The following is a 17,896-nucleotide window of genomic DNA, read 5'->3' as shown; positions in this document are numbered from 1 at the left end:
TTTAGAAGTCCCAAACATTTATGAATATTTTATCCCTTATATCTCAAATACACTATACTCTTGATGTTTTACTCAGTCCCATGTAGATAAGGATAACACCATTTAAATGTACTGTAAATAATCAATTTTATTATATAGCTAATCAATAGTCTATAATGAAAAGTTTGTATTACGTAAATGAGTATGCCCGAAACATTCCGAATATGAGCGTTCAATACCGAACGCCCCGTTGAAACAAAAAATGTAGTCTGGTCAACCTCTCAATGGCAAACCTGTATAAAAAAACATTTTAAGTCATAAACAATCAATGTAATTACACAGTGACATCATAACCATATGGACATATTTAAGATATGAATTTAATTTTTTGAGAATTCATGAGATACATGAACTACGACGCTTTATGTCTGCATATTTCATGAAGCGCGTTAGCGTTATTATCAGCGTTGTAGTTCACATACCTCATGAATTCTCAAAAATTAAATTTATATCTTATATTTACATTATTTTTCTGATGACATGCCGCATATTTTTATCATTCAACGATCATTTTTGAAAAAAAAGTTTGCACTATTTGACTTCAATCACATCACAATGGAAATATTCTTACTCATCCCACGGTAGTTCATGAGAACATGAACTTTTTCTAATTAGCAAAGAATCTGAAGGAAAAATATTTGGAAATGTAAATATTTCTAGATAAACATTTATATGGGTTGGTATATGATCAAATCTTCCATAACACATTTTGGACTTTTTGGGATTGGACCAACCCATATTTATATTCCTATAAATGTTTAAAATGATACCTAATTTCTTAATTGAAGAACAGTTACATTTTATGGTATGAAAATGATACGTGTGAAGCAAAAAACTCTACAAGTTTAGGCATCATCCAAGAACAGAAATCTGAATCAAAATAAATTTGCTCTATAATACAGTTGCTCTGCCTGGCTGCTGTCCACACAACAAAGTCACCCCATGCACAACCCATAATGGCCATTTCGCCTTGAATCTGGGCATAACATTTATACTCTCTTTTCAACCTTGATCCCTCATCAGTGTCTTCCAAGAAAAATACTCTCACTGGTTCAACTGACCATCATCGTAGAAGGAAATCAACACATACTGATATGTACTTGTTGTTTCCAGGTTTTCAGATTTCCGATTCAAACCCACTTAGCAGGTGTAAAACAAATATCACATATGCGTCAGTTGAAACTAACAATATCTCATTCCAAGTTATCATTCATTTGAAATAAAAATCCTTATTGGAGCAGATTACTTTTGGAACTTCATCACAAACCATGAACTTGGTAATGGTAATGGACCAAACAATTTGGAAATGTTAAAGGAGGCAGAAAAAGAGGAACCTGTGATTTAAGAGTTAATTCAGGGGTATAAATTACCATTCATATATGACTGTGAAGTGTTCTCTCACTTCATTATAAAATACAGTCATATAAATATTCAACAAACAATATTAGGTCCCTTATGTATTTGTATGCAAATTTGTGTGATTTCATTGATTTGCCAATTTATTTTAAGCGATACACGTGTGCATGTATTTTTCTTGTTTCATATAGTTTAAAAGAGAAAAAATATTAATGTCCAGTTTACATTATAGTCGTTAATAAAATGCTTGTTCCATCCTAATGAAGTACCTGTCTCATCATACCTTGCACAGTTCACACCCTGGTGATAGATATTCCCTGGTTTTTAAAGTAGCGTGTAGTATAGTGTTGTATCTCATTTGTGTGGGGCTGATACAAAATTTTTAAAAAGGAGTTAAGAATTTTAAAAACCATTTCAATGTTATCGCTTACATGCGAATGACAACTTGAGTATATTACATAAAATTATTTGTCAAATTCGTACCATTCTCTGACTTATCGGATTTTGTGCTACACCTTTCATTTTTTCATTTAGTATAGGAAATGTACACCTAGTGTTCATTAAAGGTCTACACCCCTGCACTTGATTAAGAAAGTGTACTTTGTGTAAAAAGTTTGTAATGTCGAATGTAAAGAGAGGTAACTCGCTCTATATTTTCACTAAATTTCGTAAGAAAGAGTGTTTTCCTCTGATCGAGAATTTCTACCTCCTTCAGTGTAACAATTGTGCATTGTAAAATTCTACCATTCAGTGAGTTATTCTATCTTTCCTACTGACTTTCAGAATCCCATATTTAATCTATTTCTCTAAAGTGCCATTAGAACCCTTTCCTTCATTTCTTTTAGATAGCTCTGATGAATGGAAATATTTCTCATTATATTGTAGTATAAGTCTTATACATAACTTTGTTAATCTTAAAGGGAATTGATACCAATTTATGAAACTTGAAAGAATATAACAAAGTTATTGATACATGTTCATACTTTGATTTCATATTTTTGAAGAAAAAAGAGTTGTGCAGCACGAAGTCATTTTAACTCCATGAAAACCACTTAATTGACGATGATAATGAACATGTGACAACATTCTTTTTCCACTACTGTGTGTCTTATTATATTTGTGAATGTTTTTAATGAGCAGGCTTAAATATATCAGTCTTAAAATCAAAAGAAACAAAACAATATGCACAAGAGATTGTGAATCTATTTCTTAGAACTGACAAGCTGCTTTTCAACCTTACGAACATCATTGTAAACCCTTTTGTAGGGACTAAATGTGTCATTCTGAACTAACGGAATTGACAAACCTTGGTAACATATTGTTTATCTTGTCAATAACTAAGAGTCATCATTTCAATATTTTAAAGTCCTATTTATGAGTTACATATTTGACAGACCCTGACGATTCACTTTTTACATCAATATGTCGATTGCTGCTAGAACTGCTACTTCTGCCAATTGTGCGCTCTATGTTTGAAATTCGATCATTAATCATTTTACTTTGATCTTTAATTGTCTAATTCTGTTGCGCTATTTTTTTTTCTTGCTCTGCTAGTTTGCTATCTTGTTCTTTAATTTTTCTATCCTAGTCTTCAATCTTCTTCTTACACATGTCTAATCTATATTTGAGGTTGGCATTCTGTGTAATTAATCTTTTATTTTTATCCCTTAAAGAATCTATTTCTTTTTCTAGCGTTGCAATTTCTGTGTTTCTCAATCTTTCATTTTCCCGTGTCAATAACTTTACATTTTCCTGAAGTGCTGTGATCTCATCCACTTGTTTCTGAGATTTTGACTTTAGTTGACGCAGAGGCATTCCTTTTCCTCCAACAGTCTCTTACTGTTTTTCTCAACTTTTAGCAAGTCTTCATGCAGGTCCTCATTTTCAGAGTTAAGTTTACACTGCTTCGTTTCCATTTGCTTTAGGTATTCTTTTACTTCTTTGGAGATGTGATCTATTTCCAAATGTTCTTCCTTCTGTTTTTTCTCCTTGGTTTCAAGGATTTTATCCGAAGCATCTAGTAGTCTGCATAAACCGACTGATGCAAATTCTGTTTGAAAATAAAATCTGAAATTACGTCTGGAAATAACTGATAAGTACAGTAACGAAAAAATTTATTGTCATAACCTATGAGCCAGAAAAATAATGGCACATTTACAAAGCACCCATGCATGTAAAGAATAAAGTATATTCCGCTTATCATTAGTTAAAATTGTAAGACATTATCAAGCAATTGTAAAGTAGGGTGTTTTATAATATTCTTATCAAGAACATACCAAGAAGTGACTGCAAAAGCTTCAAGAAGCGAAGAAACATGGGACAAACTTCATTTATTAAAGTATGTTCAAATTAGGAACCTTGCTTTCCTTATGGGAAAAGTTATCTAAATTATTTTTTTCGTTTTAAAAATAAAATCAAAACAGTGCTTGGAATAAATGTGCAATCATCCAGATGTAACATGGTTATTTTTTTACCATGCAAATCAATGTCCTCAAGTTGGACAAAGTAAATATATAGAGTAATATGTTTATGGCATGACTAGTTACTAGTAATTTCTTATTTAAAAATTGCCTACAAGCATGGTGATCTTCAAAAAGGAACCTCCTTAATTTTATGAATAAAAGATAAAAGATAGACTTTAAATCTAATAGGAAAGTATTAAGTCTTTTACCTGTAACGGCATGCATGTATTTTTCATAATTCTTTCGTACGAATGTCAGATGGGAAGTATCTGTTAGCGGGTATTACTTTGGATATATCCGACACTCACATGTAACTGGTAGGTATTTATCCTTGCTGCCTGTTAATGCCATGTTTGCAATTACAGGTATTACACTATTAAACTTGGTGGAACACAGATCAAACAAAAGAGGATTCCACGTAATATCCTCAGAATCTTTTAGTATAAGGGTCACCCAATCTTTCTAAATTGTCCAATCTTCCTCCGCTCTCTAAAAGAGATTGCATTCATCTAACACTATCCGAATAGCTGTCTTGTTGAAATATATATATATATATATATATATATATATATATATATATATATATATATATATATATATATATATATATATATATATATATATATGAGAGAGAGAGAGAGAGAGATGACTGGAGTTAGATTGTGTTAAAATCATCTTTCTTAAAATGTATAATATAATTACTATAGGAACCTCTTGTGATTACTTGCCTGTTGCAATTCATGTTTTAAATCTAATATCAAAGACTTCTTGTCTGTCACACCCACTGATTTTCAAATCGTTTCTAAAACGTCTGAATTATCCTCCGTTTTAATGTTACTTTCCTGACACCATTTTTCAGACACACGGTACGATGACTTTTTATCACAAAGACTTGTAAGCACGAATTCAATCTTTTTTTTTTTTTTTTTTAGAAATTCCATATAATCTAAAAATATGTTAGAATACCTGTTTAGTATCAAACATTATCTCTTTCATAAGTAAACTTACTTATCAGACTTATCTTTTATCTCTATGCCACATACTTCATGAATAATATGATAAACTTCTTTCTTTTACAACTTTTATCAATATGATATTGAATTATTGAGACTTTGACAACAGAGTATTGCTAAACTTTTATATAACAGTATGTATTGTTCAACAGTTGATTCTACATATAAGTACTCTGAAATGGATATTAAAAAGATGCTGGAGTTCCTCATTGACAATATCTGTATAGTCTTTGGAGACCAGGTCTTCCAACAATCCTTTGGATTTCCGATGGGCACTAATTGTACTCCCTTATTGGCCCTGTTGTTATATTCCTATGAAGCTGAATTTATTCAAAAACTTCATGAAAAGAAGAAAACTTTTGCAGTGGCCTTCAACTCAACATTTAGATATATCGACAACGTTTTATCAATTAACGATAATTACATGTACTTTCATTCATACTCGATATATCCCAGTAAATTTAAAATAAAAAAAACACCACAGTAATCAATACATAGGGTTCACGGCGGGTGTGACCAATCGAAAAGGGATGCTTGCTCCTCTCCTCTTAGGCACCTGATCCCACCCCTGGTGTTTCTTGGGGACTGTGTTTTTGCCCAGTTCACGATTCGTTTTGTTTACTGAATTTATGAGATAAATCAGTGTTCGTTATCTTCACCTTTTACATTGATTAAGTTGGTTAATTCCATCCTCTATATTTATATGAATAAAAAATTGGTTCTAATTCCTTCAGAATCTTGCACACCTACCTAGACGGCTTATGCCATAAACCCAATTCATACAGATATCTCTCGTTCGAAAAGTATCGTGAACGCTGGACGGGTCGTTGAGTAATTTAGACAAAATATCTATCCTAGATTCCTTTTTCAGTAAATCCCACTCTGATGACTCAATATTGAGAACTCCATTCTCCAAGAGCTTCGTACCCAGTTCAGTAATGCTTCTCCTGTTGATATATTTCCTGTCTTTGTAGTCAATAAAGATTTTACTCAAAAGAAATCACACTTGAAAGTTCTTTCTTGTAGGGACATTTACTCTTGGAACCGCTTCCTGGGCACCCCTCTCCATAAATGTTTCTTTAAATAGCTTCGAAAAATGAATTAATTTGATCATAAATTGTCCTTGATTATATTTTGAGACAGCAAAAACTTTGTTTTCGACGGTACCATAATAACAATACAGATTTAGAATATCTTAAAAAACAATTAATATTCAAAAATATTAATATACTAGTAATGAACTTTAATCATTGCATAAATATTTTAAACGTCACATGAAATAAATGTACTGTTATTAATTTCAAACCTGCTAGGTTTCTTATATCCTACAATGTCAATGTAATTCCCTGATCATGTTCGACAATATTAAACACTCAAAACTCATTTCTTCTGTTAAACAATTCAACGTGTTGATAAATATTTTCGAACGTTTTAACCGGTGTAACTCTTTCAGTATTTTTTCCTCCTTGTCAGTTTTCTGACTTTTTATTTGATAAAAAATGCTGCTATTATAACCTAGTCTTTAAATATTCGATTTTAAATACATGTACCATGACTATTTTTCGATTCAACATTAAGTTATACAAAATCATTTAAATGGACAAAATTTTGAACGTTGTCAAATCATTTCTAAATGTCTGTGTAGAGAACGTTATTAAACCATATAATGTCTTTTTTCAGTAATTTTGTTGTACACAAGTTCACTTTATATGAAGAACATGCACGAGCGAGTCAACATAGAACTTATCAATTTCATTTTCATTTATTGATTAACCAAACATGATCACATGAAAACAAACATCACTAACCTTAATTACAAGTTTTCCACGCGCGGATCCAGGAATTTTTTTCCAGGGGAGGGGTCCACACGAACTCAAACAAATATTGGACTGGGAAATAATATTTTGACAAGCAAAAAAATGTAACCAATTTCCCCACCCAAACCTGACAAACCTACCTGTGTTTGGGGGGGGGGGGGGTCTGAACACCCAACATTTGATTTGCTTTGCTTTTCAGTAAATCCCACTCTAATGGTTCAATATTGAGAACACCATTCTCCAACAACTTCGTACCCGGTTCAATCCAAGGGGGGGGGGGGGGGGGGTAAAAAAAAACCCAAAATATGAACAATTCTACCTTAGGTTTTCTTTTCATAAAATCCCACTCTAATTGTTCAATAATGAGAACAACAAGAGCTTCGAAAACTTCTTCGACACCCCCCCCCCCCGCCTTTACATTCTCGCATGTTTTCTAGTTTTTTTCTATTTATGGGAAATATATTGTTGGATGCATGGGGGACTGCAGGCCCGTAGGAAGCAATTTCAGTTGGGGGGGGGGGGGCACAACCATACGGCCATTGACTGTGTGTGCATCTACGTGTGTAAAACTTTAACACAGTTATCTCTCTTTGAATGCCTTCTTTTATTATCACGTACATATGTCACCATCGTCGCAAACCACGTCCAAAATGTACGATCCTCTTCCATTCTATATGCGGACTCAGGACTGTGGCTTGAGACGATGATACGTCTCTACTATTTCTTTACCCATAAGGCGCAAATTCAACGAGTTTATATGTAAAGATATCGACTACGAAACATATCATTTTAAATCATAAGGAAAAAGAGTTCCTCAACTGATACATGATGACTACAAATTCAGCCAATTGACGTAAACAAATAAAGATATGCCCAGTGATTGACTCTCTCTTGAAAGCTACTTTCAAATTAATTCCATGTAATGCTGGTTTCGAAGCTATTCATTAGATAAAAGGACGATATATATCAGTAAGGTACCAAGATCTTCAGATTTTTTAAAAATTCCATAAAATGCTTTGTTTTCCTTCCCTACGTAATGTTTGGAATAAGGAGGAAAATTGTAAAATTCAAGCATGTAAAAATTGCCTAATTTCTAAATGATTTAACATGGCCGTAGGAACCGGAAGCACGGGGGTTGTACCCCCCCCCTTAATAATTTTTGCCGATTATATGGAATACTATAGAAAACAAAACTACTTTACTGATGTGTTCCCTCCATAGTTACGCCTGATGACCTTTTGCTTCATGTCAAGTAACAATAACCCTACATGTTTCGGATGCTGCACCTGACCTATGTTTTTCTGATGCATGACCAGGTTAAAGTTTGATTCAAAAGGAGTTTTCCACTTTACCTGGGCCAAATTTGCATAACTATAATTATAATTGCATATACATGTAGGGATGCACCTCAGCTCACTGGCTTTGGAAGTTGTAAAGAGCACGGTTCAAGTTTTGGAGCAGGCCCATTTGCAAGTTCCTACATATTGTACAGCTCTACGGTGAAACCCTATCTGACCTATTTTTTTATGAGTGAACAGGGTCTATTAAAAATTATGGACCCTACCTTCAAAAAAATGTTTAGTTGTTGCATCTAGAGATACATGCTAATATTTTTAACTTTTTTATTGAAAACCTATTTTGAGGACCCTACATGTATGTGAACATTTATTTAAATGTTAGTATTTATAAGACCTTGTATTACCTATAAATGTATTGTAACACTCTTTTAGGTGACCTTCGTATCTTTGATTACCCTCTCTTTGTTTTTGTTTGTATTTTTGTTTTTGTTTTTATTATTTGTTTTTTTTTTTTTGTTTTTTTTTTTTAATTTTTTTTTATTTATTATTTATTTATCTATTTATTTAAAGAAGTGAGTAAAGAAATTAGGTAAGTTAGAGTGACAACTTTCAAGTATGAGAAAGTGAGTGATCGAAATACGGTACGTTATTGTCTTCGCCTTCACATTTCCTCACTTTGTCGCACTGATGTTTTTGTTCACTCTCACTTGAGCAATCGAAGAAATTAAGTGATTGCCCATATCGTTACTTTATAGAAAATGGCACATTACCTTTTGATCATATATCTCTATCATGATTAGATGAATCTTCAATGAATTATTTTCTCACGTTTGAAGTTTAAAAACTGTATTTCTTCTTCTGATACAATTGAAAAACGTACACGGTGTATATTCATGTATTTCAGGGGGGGAAAAATCTCAAACAAATATTAATCTAACTGAATTGAACTGGATGAAATTTATTAATAAAAACGGAATTTAATTTTATGTCAAAAAGCTTGCGCTTAATATATTGCTTCTAATGCCCTTTCCCTTTATACAGTGTACGTGATTTTATGATGACGAAATTTTTCCACAAAATATGCATGACTAATGAAAGACTAAAATGACGATCGAAAGACGTTTTAGAATTAGTAAAGCTTATAAAGACGGAACAGATCTAGCTAAAATCTGATTAACCAAATGTTAGACATCTTAACTACCTATATTGAAAGTGCTTGGTTTATTTTTAGAAACATAAAACATATGTTCACCATGTCCAATGTGACTCAGAGGACAAAGAATGGAATTTCTGAATTTGACTCAATCTCCGTCTTCCTAATTGCTATTAAGTCTAATTAGATAATGTTTATTTTTCTTTTTAAGAATTGAATGTTGACGATGTCAAGTTTCTAATGCAAAAAAAATATTTATTTTTGATTTTAAAAATGTTATTTATCGCTTGAAGAAAAACTTCGATGAAATCGACTGTGCCTAGAATTTCATTATTAAAGCTGAGGCTTATAACAATTTATATGTACCAGGTGTATTCTTTAAGAAAGAATTTGCTTTAATTTGTGAATATGTAAACAACTTGATGTGTGTACGTCTTCTGTAGATTCATTTATAAGTAGTTCATGTCAGCTCCATTGACATTTATGATCAAATATTCATATCATCATCCAAAATTATATAGATCCGTATAAGCATATGAAATCATTTTACTTTTTGAAAAGGAAAATACAAAAATAAAGACGTTTTATCATAGATATATAAATTTAATTTAAATCTTTTGGATGCATTCTGGGCGCTTTTTACAAAATAATTATACTGTATCATTTGGGTATAGGTTTTATATTTTAACAGAATGCTCATTTTATTGCATGTACATGTTGTTTCCGATTGCATTCAAATCTGGGTTTGCTTATGAACCTTGCCAAGTAAATGACCTAGAATAAATGTTCTTGAGAAGTATTTTTAGTCATGATAATAAATTTGAACTCCCTGGAGTACTAAGTTTACATGCTTATTTTTTCAGTTCGATAATACACACTTTTTACCGGTATATCTTTTACTTTGTAACAAAGCTTATAGTCTGTATTTGTAAGGCTCATTATTTTTCAACTGCATTTTTATAGGATAACTTGGTTTTTATTCCACTTTCAGTAGGCCAATCTATACTTACAGTTCACTTTCTAAAGGAATTCTTCAAAATCACAGTTCAGTTTTTAATACTTTTAACACTGATTCCTGTCAACCAAGGTGAGATCGATGTAGCCTTCGCAAACTTAATGAAAATACTTACAAACAACGAGATATTGCTGGATACAGCAAATGCTCTACCAGGCCCCTGTCTTTACTCCTCACATTAATATTAACTGCTATAAAGGAGAAACTTAAGACGTATTGTGCTACAACATATTCTAGACAAATATGGATTCTCAAAAACTCCAAAGAATCTTTAGATAATTTAAAATATTTCTTTTGGTGGTGGGGGAGGGGGTCAGTAAGTAACATAAAACATTTTTTCTACACCATTAACAACAATACCTCACCATAAATTAAAAACTAGGCTTTTTGATATCATAGACAACTGCTTATTCAATAAGAATGGAAGTCGTAAATTTTCATATTTTGTGATTGGTCATCAATAAAATTACTCAAGCTTGTTAATAATTACTCTGATTCTACTCACAAGTACTCTAAGTTGAAATAAAAAGGATACTGGAGTTACTTATTGACAATATCTACATGTATGTGTTCTTTAAATACCAGGTCTTGCGACAACCTAATTAAAATTCGATGGGCACTAACTGTGTTCCTTTATTAGCCGACCTGTTTTTGTATTCCTATGAAGTGGGATTTATTCAAAAACTTCCACACGAGAAAAAGAATACTCTTGTTGTGGCCTTCAACGCAACATTTAGATTTATATTAGATAGAGTTTTATCAATTAAGAAAAGTTACTTTCGTATGTCGACCCAATATATCCAAGAAAAAGTGAACTCGAAATAAAAGAGACTAGAGAGTCTGCCACATCTGTTTCATATTTGAAGTTTTACAACTATAATGTTCAACTAATAACTAAACTGTAAACTAAGCTGACTTCAAGTTTTCCATCGTGAACTTCCCTTATTTATGTACTCTTATTTATGTATTCCGACATCACTTGTATATATTGTGTATGTTTCCCTACTAAATCGGTACGCAAGAACATACTCTAAGTACAATCAATTTTTAAACCAAGGCAAGCTATTGACAATTAAGTTGAGCTTGCAAGGATTTCAACATTATTTAAAATAAGTTTTTAGCAGATTCTAATTATCGTTTCAACAATATAAAATGAACTTGTTTGTAAATACAACCTATTGTTGGGTCGTCCTTTATCTGACATGTTTCATACCATTTGTAAGGGCATTGCTTTTATATTAAATTTGACTACGGAGTACTCCGTCTACATTAATACATAGGACTCACAGAAGGTATGACCGGTTGAAGGGGATGCTTACTCATCCTAGGCACCTGATCCCACCTCCGATGTTTTCAGGGGTTCGTGTTTTTGCCCTGTTCAGGATTCGTTTTATCTATTGTATTTATGAGATTGATCACTGTTCGTTATTTTCACATTTTCGTTGCAGCAGTGTTGATCAGAACATACTGTATTTATATCATATATACATTTAGCTCAAATGATTTCATTTTTCATGAGTTCTATATTCATTGTACTAAACTGAGATATCCAAAAACGTCCATCTTATTCAGTTAAACAAATTTGATCATAATATTTATATTTATTTATTTAATATTATTCTGTAATTTTGTGCTGTTGAACTGTGGAAGAACAAAGGTAAAACAATGTTATGTATCTTGCATTTCTTAAAAGATATGTAATGGTACATGTATGCTTTTTTATTATTTGCGCTGGGTTAATGGATGTTAAGTGTATACTCGGATGAATATTTCAGACTGTTGTTTAATCTTTTGTTTGTGGTTGCATTTGTTTGAATAGAAATAAATTTCAGTCTGCTTACAATGACAATTGATTTTATATTCTGTATCTATTTCACTCCAGTAATAATTTGCACATCAGAGGACAGAATAATGTAATATTGTCTTCATAAAGAAATATAAAAATCATAAGACACTTGGATTTTAACCATACAAAGGTCAAATTTAGTTTAGTCATTCTGAACTTTACAAAAGATATATTTTCAGAAACTTTTTAATTAAATGAGAATTTCTCTCTGCATGTCAAAATATCAAACTATGTTTATCTGAACAAAATGTACATATTGTCTCCTGGTATATTACACAAATTTAATTTTAAAAAATTAGGCACTTTTATTTAAATTTTGATGTTTTGCACAGGTATTAAATTACAATCAAAAACTGTTGATGGGAAAATATTCGATTTGGAATTAAAGCATATATTGATTACTTTAATCCAAAATATTCTTTTAGGAATTTTTGGCAATCAGGTATGATATGTCAATCAAAAACTTGATTGTAGATTTTTATTTTTATAGTATTTGCCATCAAATTGATCAAACTTGTGATCTCGTATTTAAGAATGGATATTTAAAGTAATATTTTTTATTATCCAATTATAAATCTTTTTCGTAATTATTGATTATCCTTAAGAATAATGTCATATATCAGACTGCTGTATATTGCCATCATTTTTATAATACATAAAAGAAGGTACTCGAGCAGCAAGACAATTCAAGGTTAATAGGTTCGTATCTGATACTAGCTATATGAATTTTGAACAATTATCTGCCTGATAAGTAAATCGTATATTTTAATTTGATGTTCTTTCAAGCTTGTGATCATTAATAAGTCAAGGCGCCTGGCTGTCACAAATACATGTAACATTTTCAAAAGTATCACAAATACTGTCAACATAGTACGTGTAACGAGATTCTAAAACACTAAGATAATATGAATCCAATTATATAAAAAGAAATGAATGAGACAGATTGCTCTTTAAACCCCAAAACAACAAATTCACATATTTGCATATAATTCACATAGTCTGGAAATTGAAATAAAAAGGAACAACATTTTGAGACACTAAATAAGAGGTACCCGTACAGAAAGATAGGCAAAGGTTAATAGGTTTATATCTGATAAAAGGTGCGTGAATGTTTAACAATTAATACATCTATAAGATAAATAAGGTGTGTATTTAATTTGATGTTCTTTCAAGATTGAGATCGTTAATAACTCAATCCGTTTCGGTCTGTCACAAATTAACGTTATACTTTTCAAAACTACTACAAATACTGTCAACATTGTATTGTTCGTAAAGAGATTGTTATGACGCCTGTGTACTACAAACTTAAATGTATCCAAATTTGAACTAGTACTTTTTCAGTATATTGAATAAGGCAACTTTTTTCCACACCATACTAAGACAAGCTAACCCTTTTTATATGAATTTGCATGTAAAATGTAAAAAAAAAAAATAATAATAATAATAAAGAAAAAATTTAAGAATAAACCCTGTTATTTTAGGTTTCATGGGATATTTTCATATCTTAATCAGTACTGGAACACATTATTGAAGAGAATATTCCGGGGAAACAATAAGCAGAACAGAATTCGAACTAATAATACGTACGTATGCATATAGGAACTGTCTTTTTCGACAATGTATGTTTTATATAAGGAGATTTCTAATGTCAATGTCACAATATTTTTTGCCTCAAGGTCTTGTATTAAAATTAAACTTTGATCTCAAACGCACGGTTCATTATTTCATAACCAATCTGCATTTACATTACATCGCCTTACCTGGGACATATTTGACTTCTTTCTTGAGATGAGTTACAGGGAAGGCGAAATGGGAATAAACATCTTTTTTCACGTCAAGAAAGAAGTCAAATTTAAACAAAAATGGTTTTGTTCCCATTTCACCTTAACTGTAAAATTTGGTAATCCCCTTTCGCCTATGTAAGCTCTCGGGTGAATTATTATTCATTATTTGTTAACATAAAATGCTGACTCTGATAAACAAAGATATACATTTTACAATAAAATGTAAAATAAAAGTCAAGGGGCACATTGATTAAGAGCACATTTACAGAGTCCATTATCAAAGAAGATATCATAAGCATTGAAGTTTCCACAAGCACTGAAGAGTTCATAAGCACTATCATAAATGTTAGTTCATTAGTCCAGCTTCAATATTTATAGGATGCTGAATCACCATACTGGATAAAGTTCTTCTCCCCAGATGTGAGTTGTGTTTTCAGGCGCTGGAGTATTTCTTCTACCTCGCGATATTAATTTTATTTACTGTTTTTCTTTCTCCTCTTGCCATCAGCTGCATACTATATCATCTTGGTTTGTTTGCTGCCTGCCCTTTCTTGAATTTTTTGATGATCACATAGATTGAAGGATGTACAATCTTCACTCTCTTTTTTAGTTTGCTGTGCCAGCCCTCGAAATGGTTGTTGGCTCTGGGTCCCTAGGTCTGGTAGTGATTTTAGGTAGGGGATGCAAATCTGCCTTTTATCTGTATTTCTGTTACGTAGTCTGTGAGTCCTTAACTTTGTCAAGCTGTAGACGTGGTAGAGCTGCTGCAAGTGTGTTGACATCTGGCAGGTCTTTGTAGTCTCTCTGTAGGCCGTTCTTTTGGGTCTTCTTCCATGTAGCTTTAGATTAGTGGAACAGGCACCCTTTTAGTTCTGCTGCTGGAAAAGTCTCTATTATGGCATTGCGTGATGCACACTCGAAGTCCAAGCTGACTGAAGTTGGTGAGAGATCTGGTTGTAACACCGGAATATCTCTTGAAAAAGAGTTAAGAATCTGGTGTAGGTGTCTTTGTCTCTCTTCGGTAGGAGTGTGAAGACTTGTGGGAACATTGCTGATTCGACGAAGGCATATATGGTAAAGATACTGAAAAACGTGTGGTGTCATGTAGAATGTTCCATCACACTAGAATCCGAATGCATTGCACACGTGGTGGATGTGTTCTGAAGTAGAGAAGATGAGCATCTTGTTGAGGTCTCCATCTTCAGCTTGTATGAAAGGCTCTTCACTGGTGATCTGGTGAAATTTCATCTCTAACTGAATGTTGGGTCTGGTAGTTGGAACCGTCTGGATCTGTACAGTTAGGACTTTGCTGTGTCAAATATTTGGAACTTTGTGTTGAAATCTCTCTGCTCTGGGCATCCAATGGTGCGTCCCTGAGTTTGGTAATATCCTCGTCGTAAATTGAGGGTAGAGAATGAGTTGTCTTGGGCTCCATTTGTATGCTGCAGAGTATGCGCCTTCCATCTACCGCTGGACGGTCAGGTAGATGGTTGACCGATCTTGGTTTGTGTACCATCTCTGGTACAAATTGTAGTTTTGCACTTTCCTTGAGAACATTTCCAAGATGTCCACATTTCTATTTTATTGTTCTGCCTATAAGTAAAGCTATTCCAAACAAGGTGTCTGCTTCCTCTGCTAGTCTCTATGAAGTCAACATGTAGTAGTATTCCAGCAATTCTTTAGTAAACTAATATGATTTTCATTGCTAAGAGATGAGTGTTTATACCATTTTTGATATTTTGAACTGTTACTTTCTCAAATTACTTAATTAGTTATATTTATAAATCAGTATAAAAGCTATAAACAGGCTCATAGATAAAATCGTTGCTTTAAACTATCAATTAACTTATTTAACAATTAATTTTTAAGAAATGATGATGGAAAAATGAGGGGGGTATTAAACATACATTATCAATGATATTTACTAACCAATTAACTAAAAACTCCACAATTTATAATAATTATTACAAAATTGGCAATTAATTTGAAAAAATATATTTAAGATAATTTGCATTATATATATATAATATATATATATATATATATATATATATATATATATATATATATATATATATATATATATATATATATATATATATATATATATATATATATATATATATATATATATATATATAATTATAATAATAATAATAATAATAATATATACATTTCACTCACTGTATTAGTAAATTAATTCCCATTTTAAAATGCATTTGTTTTTTTTTTTATTCTTTTTTTTTTAATAATATTTACATATTATCTTATAATAATATTAAAATGTTTCTTATTTTTTCTTAATTTTTCATTTTATATCCAAAATACTGCATTTTAATTGTGCTATTAACTAATCATTATTAAAACATCTTTCAATTTTCAAGGTTTGTTTTTACAATAGTATAAGTGAGAAAATCCAAATTCGCCTTAGTACCTTTTTGCCTCTTTTTTACCTGTATTTCACAGTTGAGGCGAAATGGGAACACATCAAATTAAGAGACCTGTACTACTATTGAATTGAACGCTTGAATTGACTCAGTTAACATACTGCAAATCGTTACATTCGTCAACTTAATATTAAATAGTATCTATGCTAGTTTTTTATTCATCCAAACCCAATTATCTTCACTTCATTCTAATTTTCTAACAAAAACTAGTATTCGGGATAAGTATTCGTCTTACTGCATTCTATTTAAGCATGCTTGATAGGTAACTTGGCTGATTGCAACATTTTCTGGCATAATGACTTATGGATATTTACATGTGGTAACTCAATTTCCAAGAGAGAGCATTCATTGGAGATTAAATTAATGGAATTGTTCAAAATCTTCAATCTAAAATTTTATTGGAGAATGTGTTTAGTTTTAAAAAAAGAAATGAACTTCATTAAGAGAATTACGAGTATATCTTCATCGATATTTGACTTCTTTTTACGCCTTTGGAACTAAATTACATTTTTTATCTATAAAATCATTTTCTATCTACAAAATGAGCCAATAGAAAAGAATTGCTTTAAACCTAGAGAACACCCCCTATACTACGTACTTCTGCCGTTCCCAAAGAAAAATTTTAGATAAGTAAGTCCATCACCAACATTTGAAATTGGATTGACTTAAAGTTGTGACTGATCCCTCTGTGATTTTTCTAATTTTTCTTAAAGCATAATAAAAAATCTGACCCAAACATTTCCTTATACCTTGTTTACAGATCCGAGGACAATCAACATGGCAGTAGAAAGTTAAAACTTTTTTGTTGCTTTAGTACAGTTGTAAGTATTTGTTTGCCAACTTTGCACTTTCTGTTTGTAAAGCAAAGAACACTATCCAACAGTCAACAATTTATGGGTCAAAAGCGAATGCTGTTTTCAGTAAACAATAGCAATTGAAAATAGATTAGGTGCTATTAAAAGCAGTAATTGAAATTTTTTCCGGACAGGGGGTCCACGTCTCGCCTGGGACCGTCGCTGTTTCACGCATGCAGACGACACCACACGTAGCCAAATTGTTTATAAAGTTCAGTAAACAATTACTTTTCGCTTGTCTGTACCCTTTGTTTGAACTTACTACTTCAAGCTAGTACCGAACGATACAAAATCGCAGATAATGTAGTTCAAAGATATCACATTACTTTTTAAAATTGTGCAAATATATATCTTATGAACTCCCGCGGTGCAATAAAAAAATTTGAATTACATGTCTGTTGTTTTCAATGTTGGTGCTGTTATGATTGTTTATGTATATTTTATTGAAGCTTTTATTGAAGATATACATTAAATTTGATGAAAACATCTATAATAGAAGGTATCGAGAATTCTGCAAAATCATGGCATCTGCGTCAAAATAGATTTATCTTGGTCTTCAATAAATTAACACTACGTTGATAAAGCAGTATTTTATTTGAAGTCATTTTGATAGACCTTACTCGCTTTTTAACTTTCTATTTCTTATTAATTGAACTCATCATAAGTAAAGATACATTTGTTACATATTGCTGCAAAGTTTTGTAAACATATAAAATTAATGTCAAAAGAAATAATTGAGGACCAACTGAAAACAAAAAAAATGCTCTAAAAGGAATCGCCAGTCATCTAAAAGTTTGAATTCATTTTAATGG

This window comes from Saccostrea echinata, unplaced genomic scaffold, assembly GCF_033153115.1.
Source record: "Saccostrea echinata isolate AGI-Se365-2 ecotype Australia unplaced genomic scaffold, CSIRO_AGI_Sech_v1 ptg000004l, whole genome shotgun sequence".
Classification (NCBI taxonomy): Eukaryota; Metazoa; Mollusca; class Bivalvia; order Ostreida; family Ostreidae; genus Saccostrea; species Saccostrea echinata.
The sequence above is the reverse complement of the archived record's forward strand: the minus strand, read 5'-3'. Positions refer to the sequence as shown.